At 40.9% G+C, this 12304-nt stretch overlaps 1 protein-coding gene across 1 annotated transcript in view; it reads left to right on the forward strand.

Annotated features, from left to right (window-relative positions):
- Positions 1 to 12304, forward strand: part of ELMO1 (engulfment and cell motility 1) — a 300985-nt gene that overhangs the window by 205853 nt on the left and 82828 nt on the right. The window lies entirely within an intron of this gene.

The raw sequence follows: 12304 nt of genomic DNA on the forward strand, positions 1-12304 counted from the left end.
CTAGTACATGCTGCCTAGAACTTTTGTTGTACTTAACCAAGAGCCCAAAGGAAACCACAGATCTCATCATATCATTTTTACATTGTCAGCCTCTTCAGAAGCAATTGACCAGCCTTTCATAGTGAAAATAACATCTCTAAAGCCACCAAGTGGAAAAATGAAACATCTTTGTTTTTGTAAAATCAGATGTGTGAGATAAAGAATGTAATCCCATAGCTGTCAAGATTCTGAGATTCCTTCCAAAAACTCATTTTTATGTAAGCTAGGGTTCTGGAAATTCTTAAAGGACTGTTACCTTCCCTGGGGATCTGGAAGTTGTTAAAAGGCTGTTTTCTTCCCAGTGATTTTCTTTTTTGATGTCATTGTCATATAACTGATACTTCTTCATTTTAAAACCTATATGTCATGATGATTTTTTTTTGAAAGCTAGGACTGCATGTAGCAATCTTAATGAATTTCTCTCTGTGTTCCTTTAGCTTTTCTCCGTGTTCAGTACTCCAATCTCCAATAGGATTTATTCCCCCAGACTTACTTTCCACCTGTCCTCTTTCCTTGGAACAATGGCATGCCTCATAGTACTTCCACCTGCCTTAATGAGCATGTTAATGGCTTTTCTCACTTTCTAGCTGGAGACACTCACTGACTGCTTTGGGCAGCCACGTCTGTCAAGACATCAGAAAAGACCCTTTCAGCTCATAGAATATTGGAAGCCAGTTTTTGGAGCCAGGATGGGTGTTATTGGCAGCTATGTATTTTCAGCAGTGGTAGAATTCTGAAGGCCACTGTTAAAATTGTAAAGTCAAAATTAAACGTGCACATGTGTTTCTTCTTTCTAAAAATTGATCCATATGGACAAAAAAGTCTTACCTCAGAAGCAGTGGTATAAATACAATATTTTAATAATGATGGCAGAGAACAAGATACTCTTTTATCTAGCCTAATTCTGCACACGGTGCACTTTAAAGTTTAATTTACTTAGAGAAAAGAACTGTCTCCACCAATCTGGGAGATGGACTTCAGGTAAAAGATATTTTATGTGTGCAGCTTGAAAATGGATTCAGTTATATACACGGCCTGAATGGCCCTTTGCTGTGTAAAATCTTTAAAGTACCAGGCAAAATCTTTAAACTGGTGGTTCTACTTTAGGAGAAAAGAAAGAAAATATCTCCATAAAACTTATTTACCTTTGCATGGGTTAAGGGTGTTTTATTGCCTTGATGCTTTTAAGCTCCAGAGAACAGGATGTTTCATAGCTGCTCAATTTGCTTTAGTTATTATAATTTGAAAGAGTTTGATGGTTCTAATTTCCTTCTCTACGCTTCTTGATTTTAGTACTAGAGTAACATTTCAGTATCTTGTATTGATTTTTATGGTGGCCAGGGTTTTGATATTAATTTTTGCAGATATTTTCTCTGATACTAAAAGCTGAGGATGGGTGACTGGCAAAGCAAACTGTGGACTCAGAAAGGCAAATTTCATGTTTTACAAATATCACTGTAGGTGCTTGCTTGTAGGATGGTCTCTGGGCTGATGAGTACCATGAATCACCAGTGCACCCTTGTGTGGTGTGGACTAACTGCACACTGGGTTGCATTAGCTAAAGCACAGTCAGCACGGCAGAGGAAGGGATTATTTCCCCCAGCTTGGCCTTTATGAGGCAGCAACTGGAAGATTGTGTCCAGTTTTGTGCCTTAGAAATGGGGAGAAACTGATGAAATAGAGCTAGTCCAGCAAAAGGCTACCAGGATGATTAAGGAGGATGGAGCATGTGGTGTTCAAAAGGAGTGTGAAGGAACCAGGTTTGTTCATCCTGGAAAAGGCTGGATCCAGGGTGGATCCAGTTGTACCTTCTGCCATTGTTAGAACAAGAAGGATGAGGAGAAGATGCACACCCTTCTCAGAAGTACACAGAGAAAGAAGAGAATAGAAGTCGCAATGAAGAAAACTGTTAGGATGTAAGGATAAAACACTCCCAACTACTGATACTGGTGCAGCTCTTGAATCAGTTGCATGGAGAGATTATAAAATCTTTATCCCAGGAGAAAAACAAAACTTGCCCAGAATTGCCCTGAGGCACCTGACTTAAGTATGAAATTAGCTTTGCTGTGTCTGCAGAACTCAATGCCTAGAACTGTCTAGCTACCTGAAATATTTTGGAGTTTTATGGGTAAAAACTACTTTCTCATGCAGTAGGATATCTTATCCAAATAGGAAGAAGTGGTAATTCATGTCATTGATCATCATTGAAATAAATTCAGATGGAGCATCAGCCAAGCTCATAAATTTTTCCTAATGTTAAATAAAGCATAAAAGATCATTGCGATGGATTCCGTGGCCCCTTTAAGAAGTCAGGCTTTCCCCATTAATTGTGGTGATTCCTTTAAAGCAGTTTTAACTTGTCTTAGCTTTGACAGCTGAGCTGTTACTACTCAGGGGCATTCAAGCCCCTTCAGAAATGTGATGTTGAAAGCATTTCTTCAAAATTTTCTTGCCAACATTTACAAAAGTATGTTTTACTAAATGGTTACCACTGGCTATACTACAGCACAGCTGACATGGTAACTTCTGTAACCACAGTAACTCGTTAGCTCATTTGAACCCTAATACTTAAAGCAGGTAATGTGTGTAGAAGTTGCAGAGCCATGTTTGGCTGCTAGTGCATTGCTGTTTGTGGCTGGCTGTTGGGGTTTTGTTTTGTTTTGTTTTGTTTTATAAGTGCTTATCTTGTACCAAAACCTTGCTTTTGCTAAAGTTCCATTGTTTACAGGTTCTAGCTTCAGGTGCAAGCTGTCATTTCACCATCCCAGGAAGTTTCAGGTTTTTCTTTTAAGCACAGATTTATGACCAAAAGGAGAACACCATTTAAATGGACAGAATATACAAAGGGTAAAAAAGGAGAGCAGAAGGGTGATGTCAAGTGATTTTTGTAGGATAACAAGGATGTATAAATTATGTCTTCCTGCATGTTGCCTGAAAAGTTAGTGGTGGAGATGGGAACTTAGCCCACACCTCACTTGTCAGTGCTTTGGTGACAGGACAATTATATCTTGATTTTTTTTTTTGTATGATACACAATTCTGTTAGCAAGGAGACGGGTTTTTTTTTCCCTCTATGGTGGAAGCATCTTCCACATTAAAGCAAAATATTTACCCTTTGTTTACATCCTTTAAAGGTTAAAGTAATTAAGTGGTTAGATGCAGTGTTTGCTGCACCTTTGGTGTCAATGGCTGAAGTGAAAATGCTTGGCAATTTGAGACAGTAACAAGAAGGATGAGGATAAACTGAAGAGATGGCATTCACAGTCTTTTTGTGCACAATCTCTCATGCACAGTTAGAAGCAGTAAAAATTTGAGAGCAATTATGAGAGAACCAGAGCTGCCAGAGATATTTTTTCCCTCTGCTGAAATGACCAGAAAGAACGCAGTCATAAATGACAAATTTAATAATCCACCATTATTTACCAGTATGTGCATATGTGAGCACAGAGTTGGCAACGTTTGCCAAGGCAAACCAGGGCACACTGTGCCCATAGTTAGCCCAGCACTGCAGCTGGCTTTGTGGGGGTGAGCTTCTGTGGCTGCCACAGGTGTTAGAGATGCTCCATATTGGGCAGAAGGTACAACAGGACCTTGAATATAGAAACCTGTATGTTCGTGGTGCCTGGCTCCAGCACAAAGCAGCAGTGCTCCTATTGCCAAGGAGAGACTATGCCTTGGCCTTTCTGGAAAAAAGTTCCCTGCTGTCCAGATGTGAAAATTAGTTTCTGGCTAACACAGAAATGTTGAGCACCACTTGAAAGGACAACAGCTCAGGTGTGGAAGGCAGCCAGATCTCACTGCAGGCTGTGGCTCAGGTAGAAACGTTGTCCACAGTGGCAGTATTAAAAAAAGAGTTATAAAAAAGCTTCCAAAAGCATTGCATCCTACAAAGCAAAGCTATTTTGATTAAACTGATAATTTTAAAATAAAACAGCTGCAGAGAAACCAAGAAAACCAGCAAATCCCTTCTCACTGTTTTTCCAGATAGTACAAAGTGTTATTTAAAAAAAAAAAAAGGATGTTAAAAATCTATTTATAAATCAAAAGAAGAAAAGCAGACAAAAAAAATTGTACAAGCAACATTAAGCTGCAAAAATTTTCCTTGGACACATTGCAGTACCTTTTCAAAGCAGCATATGGGGTTTATTCTGGTGACTCTAATTTTAACATGAATGGGAGTCACGTGGAATACTCCTGGCATACGGCTTTGAAAATATATCCCTGCATGATTAAGGAAGACTGAAATATTTTTAAACATCTATTTATATTTTTTTTAAAACCAATTCTGAAATGTTTTTAAAGGAAAGCATTAATGGAATGAAAGTGGTCCAACCCTGAACAAAGCAGTAATGTAACAGGTAGAAATACTACTGGCTTAGCACTGTAGATATGTTTGTGTTTCAGAGGCTGGGTAAAGAAGAGCGAGGAAAACTTGGAGTTTGTGCCCACTGTTGCAACTGCCCCTGCATTGCTTGACCTTTATGAATTTGTATCTTGACTTGGAGGATGAAGTCAATCATTCCACCTACCACGTGCAAAGAGCAGAGGGTTCAGCGAAGGCAGTACAAGGTGGGACTTGTCTCTGTGATGGCAATTGCCATTTAGCAGTATTGACAGCATCTTTAGCTCGGGGATGATCGAGTCTGGAGAAATATGTACTCTGAAGATCAATTAGAGAGAGGCTCATTAGCGGGAAGGAAGTTCTGAGCAGATGCAACAGCCCCTGACAAAGTGAGCCAGAATGCTGATAGAGCTGGGCCTGGTGTGTGGGCTGAATGTGAAGCAGGGTTGCTGCAGGGAGGTTCAGAGAGTCCTTTCTGACAGCCGGTCCTTCCCACCCATCTTCAGAGAAAGCAGTCTTAACAGCTTCTTGAAATGTTTTGAAAAGGATAAGACAGAAAATGTCCATAAAACCATATTGATGAATACAGACATGGGCATAGTGAGCAGTATGGACAGTCATCTGGTGTCCTTCTAAAGATGCTGAGAAAGAGGAAGAAGTTACTTTCCCTTTTCTAATACTTTTTTTTTTCCTCACTTTTTCTAAACAGAGAATGAAAGGTTAATTTTTATAACTTCAGTTTTGTGGGGGCTGCTGCTTCAGTGCTTAAGGATCTCCTCTGATTGTTTGCAATACCTTATTGCCTGACTTACTAATATTTATCTATCTTGACATCAGAGACACATGAAAAAGGAAGTTGCCTGCCTTTTATTCTTTTCACGAAATCTTCACCAGTGATATCATGATGCTGAGCTCACCCGTCCTTTTTATCCGTTGACTTTGAGTGGAGTTTCTCTGGTCATTCCAACAGAGTTGCCACTTTCCAGACTTAAACATGAGATGAAACAGGCAGCATAAAGAAGGAGTATTTATGCCAGCTTTATTTAAGCAAGAGACTTCATTTAAGCAAGGCTATTTATATAGCAAGGTTATTTATACTACATTTGGCTGTGAATGGGCGTGTGTGGGCACGCTTCTGTTGTGCATGCGACACGTGTTTGGGGTATGTATATTTGGCTGCACATTTCCATGTACAGGGATTAAAAAAGTGGCTGTTAGTGTCTCTGAGAAGGGGATGTTTGCAAAGCCCAGCTCAGGGAGATGTTGAAATCCTCAGGAACAGATGCCTGCTGCCAGAGGCTGACACAGAATAGAAGCATCAGTAGCTCATTTTGTGTGCTCCGAATTACCTTATGAGGATGTGGATGGAGGATATTGCCCTTTCTAGCTGAAGCTAAGTGCACACTTGCAATAGCTCCATGGTAAACAGCCCTAACTGTTCAGTCAGCTTATGTGAGCATTCATTTGACTTTCATTCCTGCATGAGGTGGAAGCAGACAGAACACGTTCTTCTCAGGAAAATTTGTTGTGTGCTTGCTGGACCTGGAAACTGGACTCGTGTTTTCTGTTCTTCACATTAGCTGCAGTCTTGGCAATCCCTTTCTGCACCACCAGAGCCTTCTGACACTTACCCTTCCATGCAAGCCTGGAATGCAAAAGCAGTGCTAAGGGGATGTGGAAAACATGGATTGGCTCTCATCACCAGCTATTAAAATAATAGTCTGAAGATCCTTCAGCAGCAGCTGGGAAGGTGAACCAAGGCAAAGATAACTCTGTAATTGAGTTGTTTTCAGTATACTCTTTCTAAACATCATCAACTAGCATTGTCAGTCTGGCCTTAAAGGTGCAGTCACAGCAATACTCTTAAAGCTGCTGGGTGTCTGATTGGTACTCTTAAATGACATACAGCAGAAGCTTTTAAAATTAAAACACACACATAGAAAACTCTTTTTAGTAAAAATCTCATTTCTTTTTCCAGGATGCCTAGTCAAGTAAATACTGGGTTTTTAGAAATCCAGAGATGTTTGCTAGCATCATCCAGTGTACACAGTCTTAAGGGTCTGTTGGATAAAACCCAAAGCCCCTGCTTCAGGTCTCACACTACTAATCTCTTCTCCATTAGCAAGGGAGAGCATGAGTTTTGTGTGAACAGATTTAATCTTCCTGTGCAGCAGATGTGCTGACACATGGGTTTCTCTAGTCAATGGGGTAAATAATCCTCTGTTTAAGTAGTTCCTAAGTACCTATTTGTGTAATTAACATATTAAAAAACTCATGCATCATTATTTAAACAGTGAGCCATGGCAGCATCAGACTGAGTTCAGATAACTGAGACAGATGACTTTTTCCTTTATTTTGTCCATCCTATTGCACTTTGGTTTTGTTAAAATCAGAAAAGCTGAAGAAATAATTCTGTTGCCATTTCATGTGATTGAGTAGAGATTTAACTACCATTGTCCAGAAGAAGAAAACCACAGTGTACTAATGAATAAGATGGAAGGGGAGCATGCATGCCTGTAAGAGAGGCAAGACCGAGAACCTAAGGGGCATAATTTGTTTCAACAGTGTTAGTACGATGTATATTCCACAGTGCCCATCCTATGGAGAACCAAGCATTAAATGGAAGTCTCAGACTGTTTGGATTGAAGATAAACCTGGCTGCTGCTGCTTGTTTGGCAGCCTGTGCAAAGCATGAGCTGGAGAAGTGGCTAAAGATGGAAGGTAAAATGCTGCAGTGATGTGAAATTGTTCTGTCCTGGCCATGTGTACTCTAGACAGTGATTGAATGAAAGAACTGAGATTACAATGACATGACTGAAAATGCTCTCGATATGTTCCAAAGGGTTTTGATACAAAATTTTGATATGCATTTGAACAATGTGGGCAGAGGAGGGAGCAGGGAAAATCCTAACCCCGACAGTGGATGAAGAATATGTGATAGATTTGGCAGATAGTGCTTATATGGTCTGAATGTACTGAAAATTTTAAAACTCACAAGGTGGTTTCTGAGCCTTTTGCAGTTTTGTATTTAAGAGTGCTATGTGAGGAATCCTGAATCCGATGATGTGTACTGTGAAACCTTCTGCTGTCTACTGTCTGGATTTATTATAATTGATTTGAAATTCCTCAGTGCCCTCTCATGCTATATGACTGCAATGTGTGTTTGAAATGGCAAGACTTAAAGGTTGCAGACAGCTGCGGGGGCTTGTGTATTTTAAGGGCTTTTTTAATATGATAGCTATCCAAAGACAAACTATGATTGTATACGACACCGCCGCCAAACCTAAACATCACTTGAGGTTGTTTGTCTGCTGTACCCACTGTCAAGGTTAGAAATAATTTTCTTTTTTTTTTTCTTTGTGCATGTATCAAAAACTATGCAGCTCCGAATTTGTTCACTGTGGCAGAACAGTCTTCCTCTAAGCAACCCAATTTCTCTTTCTTCCTTTTTCAGACTAGGTTTCTTATATGCAGTTGTGGTGATTTTCTTCTTTTTGTTTAGTTGGTTCTTTGGGGTTTGTTTTTCTAAGATGTGGATATTTTGGATCTGTATCAAAGCCAAGGCATTTCAGATCTTCTTGGAGTTAACACTGGAGGTGCAAATGGAGCCTACAGTCATGTTGTCTAGACTAGGAAGTCTCCTTTCACTACTCAGACTACGTGTAATCATTTAGCAATAGGAAAACTGAGAAATATTCATGTCAGTTCCTGTAGCCAATTTCAGGATTGTTTGTAGGCTGTCTTTGGCTTAGCTGAAGAGCTTCAGTTGTCAGGGAAGATAAAGAAGAATTGCAAATTCAACACCCCTAGACAGTCATCATCCAGACTACTGTTGTGTATGTCCAGGACTGTTGTATGAAATTCTATAAAGCTCTGATTTCATTTGTATAAGACTAGTGGAGATTTTATTTAGTCTTTGAAGTCTTTTAACATGTGAATGCATCCTCACAATGCAGGCAACCAACCTGGTGGTGCATGAGGAGACTTGGATGCTCCCTGTGGTCAAAGCACAGGGGAAGGTAGTGAACATGAATGCACTCATTGGTGCTTGGATGGTGGAAATGCTTTGCAGAATGAAAGGTTCTGTGGTTCTGTAATTCACAGAGACCTTCTGGGTGCTATGGTGGCAGATCACCTCTGAAGGTCATGTCTAATCTGATTTGCAAAGCTGTTTTAGTGACTGTTTTCAGCAGCTTATATATCACTTGTGTGTTCCTAGTCAGATAAGCTTTGTGGTTTGTAGTCAAGCTGTCTTAAATGGCAGACAAGATAGATGTCTCTTTATGCTCTGGCCCAGCATTTTCATTTTAATTTGTGTTTATATGTTACTATGCAAAAACTTCTTTCTGACGCAGTAGTAGTAGGTAGAAAAACCAAACCAAACCCTCAAAGCTGTTCATTCGAATTAAAGTATAGGGGCCTCCTGATAAAAGAGTTATGAGGCTTTCTGATGGTAAGATTTGGGGAAAACCAAACTAAATGTGAAAAATGCTCTTGGAAATCTCTGAAATAGGTGTTTGTATTATCTTCAGATAGGTCCTAATTGACACTTCAAGAATACAGATGTGAAAGGGAAATATGTAGGTCTTCCTGGAATAAATCAATAGGACTAGCTGTTCCTGGTGCAAATCAGCTGTTTCTACGAATGGACTTTTGAAAGGGCTTGACAGTTTACTCAGAATTAACAGGTAATTTATGGCACTGGAAGCCAACCATCAAGCCTATGACTGGGGAAGTCTTAGCAGGTTAACCATCTTCCCCTTTAGGTATCTGGGCTAAAAAAAGAAAAACCCACGATCTGGAAGGATGAGTAAGCATTATATCATCACTGATTGTTCCTCAGCTCCCACACACAAACAGGTCTTAGCCCATGACAGAATACTGGCAGGAGCTGCTGTCGGATTGACAAGTAGCAGCTTTGGTGTGAAGCCTTCCTGGAAATCTTTTTTCCTTCTAGTTGAACAGCATCATTTTATCCTGCTATCTTAGAAGATTTTTTCACAAATCTTATTTATTATGCTGCTTTGGATTTTTCTAGCCTTGAATTTTTGATCTCCCTTAAAAGCTTTCTTTGGTATCTGTGTCCTGTCCTGCTTTAGATTGCAATGAAATTCTTAGTGTGTTTATTCTCACAACACAACCTTGTGAGGAAAAGAAATGCAATTTGCAGGGGAGATTGCTAAGGAAATAAAGAGACAAAGGTGAGATTTCGTAACCTTAAATCTAGTGGCTTGCTGTCATCAGAAGTACAGATCTCTGTCATTTCTGCTCCTTTCCTGTGGAAGAAAAGACCTTAAAAATGAGTCTTCTGAGTTCTTGACTGGTTGCCCTAATCTGGGACACAGTCTTCTCCCTGTCAGCATGTGAAATGCAGATGGGAGTTTTGGAAACTGGGCCAAGGGAAAATTTCTCCAGATACATTAAAGTTGCACTGCAAATCATTATTTTTGATTGCAGTGGGGCTTTGTTTAACAAAGGACAGCCTATTGAAGAGTTTTGAACTCTGTGTATCACATAACAGGAAGGAACAATTCATTTCATCAGGAACCTCTTCAATTTAATATTGGCTTTAAAAATACTAATTGCAGAGACTTCCTGGGAATGTGCTATTTGATTTTTGTTGTCCAGTAGAATTTAAACTTGTTGGTTTGCATGACTATTTTAAGCTCTACATATTGACAATGCTTCCAGTCCATGACATGACAATAACAGCTAGCAAAACTAACCTTGAAACTGCTGAAGTGTTTCACCCTTCACAGACAAATGACAGAGCATGCTCCACACTCTCAGACCACCCTCTTCCCTGTGTGATTTGGGTGGGAGAGGGATGGAATGGAACAGACTGCTTTTTTTGCAGCAAGTTCTGTCAGCGAATCTAGGCTTTTTAATTAGCCCTCATTCCCTTACAATGCACTCTGAATACCTTTCCACAGTTGAATATTTCAGAACTGAAAGAATGACCGCAAAAGCTGGCAAGCTTAGGGTAATCCTTATGGTGGTGGTGCTGCTCCAAAGGCAAATGAAAAGTCAGAAGTACAGCATCACCAGAAGTGAACCCTTATGGCATCCTGAGCCATCACAAATGCAGTTCTCTCAGAAGCCCTTTTCTATGTCAAGAATTGTAACTGAGTTGCAGATGCCCTGGAAACCCAAATCTCTGGAGTAGCCTTCTCTTACAGCCTTGCTCTTGAGGTTTGGAAGACCTTCCTGGAGTCTGGATTAGACTCAGGTAGAAGATATTTAACAGGGAGTGACATTTATTGTACAAGGAGATGAATCTACCTCTGTTTACCATGGCACATGAAGTGGAATGCTGTTATTAGTGCAATATAGAAATATTGAGGGTTTTTTAAGAAGGGCTATAATTTTTTTAATCTTCTTTTTGTCAAACAAATGCAGATAAGGGTTCCTAAAAAAGGAATGTATCCTCATTTTTTTCCATCTAAAATTCTTAAAACCATAATAATAGTATGCCAGTGTCTCATGGTTTGTCTGAAGCTGTCTTTTTAATATAAATGCATGAACTTGATTTTTCTCCTCATTTTGCAGTTGCAGTCACAGAAGCATGGAAAGGATGAATTGAATGAACCGTAACTGCCATACGGTTCCGTTGCTTACTGCATTGGTGGCTTAGGAATCTTTTCTTTCTCTCCAGTGTCACTTCCTTACTTCTAATGATCTCTCCTTCCTTATATTGTCAGAGGTCAGCACAGAATTTTTGTCAACCCTTTGGGCATAAAGATTTCTTAGTGGTGTGTTTCATCAGACCCTGAACAGGACAGGAAATACCCAGTGTAGAGTTAGTTGCCTGAAGATTCAGGTCACTGTCTGTGGGTGCCAGATGCATTTTTGGAGGATTCCTAAAAGCTGTCTCAGATTTTCACCTTGTTTTGGAGAGACACAATATATGGAACTGGAAAGCAAAATACAGTATTTTTTACAGTAGTCTTGTCTTCTGCTGGTCAGTTACTTAAACTTGAAATGTGACTAAGGTGTACTATTTGTTGGAGCAAGTCCAAAAGAGGGAAGATTATGAGGAGGCTGGAGCACCTTTCCTATGACAACAGGCTTGAGAGAGTTGTGGTTGTTCAGCCAGGAGAAGGGATGGCTCCAGGGAGATCTTAGAGAACTTTCCTTAGCTGGAGAGGGACTTGTTACAAGGGCATGGGGTGACAGGACAAAGCATAGTGTTCTTAAAGTGAAAGGGGATTCATTTAGATTGGATATTAGGAAGACATTCTTTACTGTGAGGGTAATGAGGCTCTGGGACAGATGGATGCCCCATCTCTGGCAGTGTTCAAGGCCAGGCTGGATGGAACTTCAAGCTGGATGGAGCTAGGTGATGGATCTTTTAGTCTATGATCGTGTGATTTGGGCACACAGAGAGTGTACCTCCTTAGCATGCATACAAGTGAGTACTCTTGGAGTGTGTGCACACACATACGTGTGTCCTGACGTGTTTGCACAGGGAGAAAGTCACCGTGTACACAGCTCTGTCTGCGTGTACTTTCCCAGCATGTATGAAAAGACAGAGCAAACTCACAATCAAATAAGCAGCGCGAGCAGAGGGAGAAAAGATGAGATTGCAGTTGATTAGGAGCCTGGCAGCAGATGTGCTACACAAATCCAGCCCGCTGCATCCAGGCTGTTTCCATGGCGATGGAGCGAGTAATTGTGGAGCTCCGGCGCGCTCCCCCGCGGCCCCCGCCAAGGTGGACGCGGATGCCGGGGTCCCCATCAGCGCTTCCTCCGGGTGAGCGCCGGGCTCTGAGGCAAAACGAGCGGGCGGCGCGGGGGGAGCCCCAGAGACGGCGATCTCTGCTCCGCTCATCCCCGCCGTGCGATGGCAGGATGCGAGGGAAGCGGCGCTCTTCCTCGGAAATACGCTCTCCCGAGATGCTAAATAAGCGGGCAGGAGTTTCCC

The sequence above is a fragment of the Geospiza fortis genome, unplaced genomic scaffold (assembly GCF_000277835.1).
Source record: "Geospiza fortis unplaced genomic scaffold, GeoFor_1.0 scaffold255, whole genome shotgun sequence".
Taxonomy (NCBI): Eukaryota; Metazoa; Chordata; class Aves; order Passeriformes; family Thraupidae; genus Geospiza; species Geospiza fortis.